The sequence below is a fragment of the Micrasema longulum genome, unplaced genomic scaffold (genome assembly GCF_059751315.1).
Source record: "Micrasema longulum isolate JH-2025_06_02 unplaced genomic scaffold, ASM5975131v1 h1tg003348l, whole genome shotgun sequence".
NCBI lineage: Eukaryota > Metazoa > Arthropoda > Insecta > Trichoptera > Brachycentridae > Micrasema > Micrasema longulum.
The window spans coordinates 26,967-32,966 of record NW_028280424.1 but is presented as its reverse complement, the minus strand read 5'-3'; positions in this window follow the sequence as shown (position 1 = coordinate 32,966).

Here is a 6,000-nt window from a genome sequence, read left to right as displayed (position 1 = left end):
GGAGACAAATTTAAAATCAATCTGAAAAAGCACATGATGACTGAACTAACTAGACTAGACGAGACATAAAATGACTAGACAATATAAAATTTCTAATGTAACCCTAACGGGTTTTTTAAAATTGTAAATATTTTTTTTTTAAAAAACGATGTATGATAGGTGCACAAATGTCGAGATCCGTGAAGTGTGTAAGGCTGAGACATGCATTATTGACAGAATCAAGAAAGGGGTGCTGCGTTGGTTTGGACATGTAGAGCGAATGGACAGCGAAAGAACGGCTAAAAGGATCTACGATGCAAATGTTGATAGATGCAGAAAACGAGGAAGACCGAGAAAGACATGGCACGATCGAGTCCATCAAATACTTGAAGATGGACATGTCAAAAGTAGGAATAATCGGCGTACGTGCATGAGAAGATGTATGAATGTAGAGGAAGCGAGGTCTGTATGCCAAGATAGAGTGATGTGGCGTTCTATCCTCTCTGCCTACCCCTACGGGGAAACGGCGTGATGGTTTGTTGTTGTTGTAATATATTTTTTACATTTTTAAAATGCCAAAAGTTCAATATGTATATATGTAATGTTATTTCAGATAACTTGTACAACGCCATTTTAGTAAAATAATACCTCGAGGGCGCTTTACGCGGTGAAGTTATGCTTTTAAAAGATATTTTATTTGATTTTATATAGAACTTTAAGCAAAAGATTTATTTTATCAGTAGATGCTAAGATGATCCAAATGGTTTGGAAAAAGGTGGGTTTCAGGTATTCAACACAGCATTGCTTTACTCAATGACGTATAATGAGGAACATCAGACCTACGGGAAATTGGATACAAAAAATGATTTTTTGCATGCTGTAAAAATCAGCGAATTTAATTGTATGGTGAAGTTTCTTAACCCTCCCTCCCCGGTGATGTGTAGTAGTACACATTGCGTCTAATAACCATAATATCTTTATAAATATAATCAATATTGGGTTTAGATTTTCAGCATTCCTCCATTACACATTTACGTATCGACTGAAATAATTTGTTATTAAATAATAAGTGCTTAATAGGCACAAAAAAAACATTTTATCGGAAATCGGGGATAAATTACAAATATCATCAGTATACTCCCAGTCAGTCACGTAGTCCAGTACTATATAGCTACTCAGTGGCTCTCGGAAAGTTGGCGCGGGTGCACGTTTCGCCCGAGTCGTTAGCGATACCCAATGTTTTTTTCATGTTTTCAGCAGTTAGATTTGAAATATTATCATCTTTGAATTAAATTATGGTTAATTCATTCCCTATAAATATTTTATTTTTCCCTTTTTAAATCTCTTATTTTATTCATGTGTAGTGACTACACAGCACCTTAACTCGAGGGTGTTTTTAGGACAGTTTTTGGAAAGGTTAACAATAATGTATGAAAACAATAATAAAACTGATTTTATTAAAAATTAACTACATCACAAGTTCACTCGGATAAACCAATGATAGTGTTGTGATAGATTTCGGTTTTCCGGGAAGTCAACTCACAAATCAGCAAAACCCTCCGATGAAAACTTTGTCACAGTTGGAATAATTTCAAAATAGGGAAATATCACATACTATAAATATGTGTAATGGATGTAGAAAAATGAATTGTATTTTCAAAATCAATATGGATGTTGTGGATAAATGTTTTCATACATAACTTTTAAAATAAAATTGTTGTCTCCACAAAAATGCGACATGTTTGACCTCGGCTATTGTGACGATGTTCTATTTAAATTTCAAAGTCACAAAGTTTAAAATTTAACCGGATCGTGATGTATTATAGTCCTTAAAATAAATCTTGATTACAATGACAGCTGTCAAACTAATGTTAATAGTGATGGGAAATTACTGATCATGTACCGATCTAATCGATTTGATCAGTTTTTTCATGCAAACATGAAACTCTGTTTCCGAAAATTGATATAAAAACGCAAAAACAAGCCTATTATAGTGTGTTTAAAACAATTATTCACCAAAAAATATGACATTTATACTTTTTTCATGAACAAAACAAATTAATTATTTTTTTATTCGATCAATTTACATTGATCAATTTATTTATGGTGTATGCAGACAATTGGTAGAATTCCATATTAAATTTGGTAATGTATCGAAATAAAACAAGTTTATTGGATTATAATTCTACTTTATTTTTATAAAATATACAAAGGGTATATTGTGACGCGTTTTGTCTTGTTAGGACGTTTTCAAACCAATAAAATTGTTTTATTTTGGATAAATTACCAAATTGATCAATTGTCCATCTCTAACGTTTTTGCAAAACGATGTAACCTTGTAAGAACGTCGTTAATAATTAGGTTTATTTTAGTTTTTTTTTTTAGTTTTAAAGCTGATTTAATATATTTATATTGATTTATATGTCAAGCATTGTATAAAAAAAATAAATGAACATGTCAGGTATGAATGATTTTTCGTGTGTCAATATAAATCACTCCTTAGACGTTACTACAAAGTTACGTCGTCACTTTTGCTGATAACTGTCATTCTAATCAAGCTACATTTCAAGGACTATAGAGGTGTGGATGCAATGAACCATTTTTGCGGGAATTTCAAAATATTTATAAAGCACTGAACTTTCTCATTGACAGATTAATCATAAAAATGTGTACCAATCTGGAAAAAACAAATAGGTTCTTAGGTTAATAGAGGAATTTGTGTATCTGGGAAGTATGTTCACTAGGGATGGAATGACTGAGAAAGATATTGAAAGGAGGGTGAGTGCCGGGAACAGAGTGAACGGTGCACTTAAATCAACCTTGGCAAATAAATGCTTGTCACAAGAGGCAAAATTGGCAGTTCACAATGGAGTCCTGGTCCCGTCCCTGATGTATGGGAGCGAAGTATGGACTTGGAAAAACAGGGATGAAAGTAGGCTGAATGCTGTCGATATGCGATCTCTCAGGCGAATGTGTGGTAAAACTATGTACGATAGATGCACAAATGTTGAGATCCGTACATTATGTATGGCTGAGACAAGCATTATCGACAAAATCAAGAAAGGAGCTCTGCGCTGGTTCGGACATGTAGAACGAATGGACAGCGAAAGAACGGCTGAGAATATTTACAATGCGAATGTTGACGGATGCAGAAATAGAGGAAGACCGAGACAGACATGGCATGACCAAATCCAACAAATACTTAAAGATGGACATGTCAAAAGTCGGAATAATCTGCGTGCGTGCGTGCATGAGAAGATGTATGAATGTAGAGGAAGCGAGGTCTGTATGCAAATATAGTGTTGTGGCGTTCTATCCTCTCTGCCTACCCTTACGGGGAAACGGCGTGATGGTATGTTGTTGTTGTTGGTTCTTACAATCATGTATTTAAATTCAAAATATTGCATGGATGTTTTTATCAAATTTCTTGTGCAAGAGCGCCAGCAACCAGCTGAAGTCCTACGTCATCTTTATACACAATTTTAGAGTATTGTGAGTCACATTTTCAGAGTGGTTAAGAGATAAACAAGAAAATATTGATGAATGTTTCAACAGTGACTGAGAACCCTTTTAAGAAAGGAATGTGACGGTCTATTTCCTTCTCAAAAAGGTTCCGCCATTATACAATGAGGAAGTTCAGTGGTTTTTTTTTAAATTTTTTATTTGTCAATAGACTGTTAAACTAAGTCAATTTTTTTTTTAAACTTTTTATATATCGTATTATCGGCACTACGATTTTTCAAAGTTTTGTATTTCTGAAATAACTCTGCGTGTAACGTCAGAGGTTCATTTCCGCTTATTCTCATTCAGTTCTTCCCATTGGCCCAGAAGCGACAAGCAGACCGGAAATCTTCCATAGCTCTCAGACCATAGGTTGATTCACATGAACCAGTGACGTCATTTAAAGTAGTGCGTTTTTATCAAAATATTTTTTATTATTTTTTCTGTACATTTTCAAGAAACTTTGCCGTGCAATTTAATGCTCTAATTTTTACCCCGCGTAAGAAAACATTTTTTGTATCCAATTTCCCGTAGGGCTGAAGTTCCTCACTGTAAAAATGTTTGAAAATAACACCACAGTTTTTTTAACATGGTAGTGTAATAAAAATTCTTATTATTTTTTTCTGCTGTTTTTATTTTCCCTTCCTCAAAATTCCTTGCCTGTATTTGCATCCAATGGTGTATAGTAAATGTCTCAGAGTAGTCAATGCGCTTTGTAGCAGCAAGCCATCCGTTGAAGTAAATGTCATAAACCTAGAATTAAGAATAGTCAAGAAGGAGTGTAGAATCATATTTGAATACATCGGACTGTGTCCAATAATTCCCCCACTATGCCCTTCCTTCGCCGCGCGCATTCGTGATGCCGCCGCATGATGTTGCACGACGGGAAAAAATATAATTATAACGCAAATGTAAGGTTCTCTAAAATTTTATTGTTCACGCGGAAATATTGATTGACACAACAGAGTAGATAAGAAAAAGGTAATTTTATAAGAGTAATTGAATTAATGAACTTTAAACTTAAAATATACAACAAATTTTATTTTACATAAAACAAATGTTTTTTTTTTTTTTTTTTTCTTTAAATAGTACAAACATAATAAATGAATGTCCTAATATTAACTTATATCTAATTATTATTAAAACATATACTAATTTTTAACATTTTTCAAACGATATACGTACACTTAAAAAGAAAACTTCTATAAAGCTAACACGAAAATTTATCTGCTAAACACATGTTTTTTTAATTGACATTTAAATGAAAAAATATTATTTTGCTCTCTTATTTCCAATGGTATTTCCTTATAATATAACTGTACAGCTCGGTGCATCATGTTAAATAATATTTGATGTTTTAAAGATAATGTCGGTCAAATGTCCACAATAGAGTTGTTTCATCCGAGATCCAATTTTTATTAGTTCTCATTAGACGAGCAAAGTAGGGTAATAAATTTACTACCCCAGGCCAGCAACACTAACGAAATGTTCATTTTGTTTCTCCGATAATCTGACAGATGGAAAAATAATTTAATTTTTAACTTATGCATTTGTTACATACACATTCATTTGTTAATTACACACGCAATGTGATTGCATCCTGTTTCTTTAAGATCCTAACAGTATTTCTACACTTTAAAAAGACACAACGCGGCATAGTTGAATTCGAATCAGGAGTTGCGTACTGAGCGATGTCTACTAAGAAACTAATGGGTCAAAACATAAACCTACTTATTTATGAGTAGTTCAGTCGCCTTCTGTTTGATGTGCATACGCGGTTTCTGGATTATTCTTAATTCTATGGTCATAAACTATCAAATTATTTCAAACTTAAAATCCGTAAATAGTGTTTAGAATTTTATCAATTTTACGAATTTAAACAATTTTGAAAAAATAATCAGAAATACCAAAATTTAATTCTTAAATAATGTAAAGGAGATAAGGTTTATACCGCCCATGCGCTCTGTAGCTGCAAGACATGCTGTAATCTATCTCTTTTATGTTTTTAAATTGAATTATAATTGGAAATAAGGAACTAGAAATCCAACTGTCCATGCGCTATGTAGCTGCAAGACGTGCTGGGATATCTACTGTGCAGCACCCTTGAGGTGATTTTCACAAAAATGGCACTTTATAAATTATCCACAATAACAATAATAATAATTGTAAAAGTTGTATCATAGAACTAAGCACCAGGGCGAGTGGTGATTTTTTTAATAGGTAATCTACAAAAAATGTTCATTAACTTGTACCTACATATTAGTACATAATATACATGCAAGTTATATAATTATAAATGTCTATTTTTTCTGTGGTTCTGTGAAAATCAACTCGAACAATTATTATTAACCACGCAATATACCCTTTGTTCTACACTATTTTGATACAATACTTGTACAAAAATTAATTAAAAAATACCACAATGACATTCAGCAGATATTTCCATTATGATTTAAATGTCAACACTGAGCACTGGCCGATTTTTCTTCAAACAAATAATGCTAAAAACGGCCACTGCAA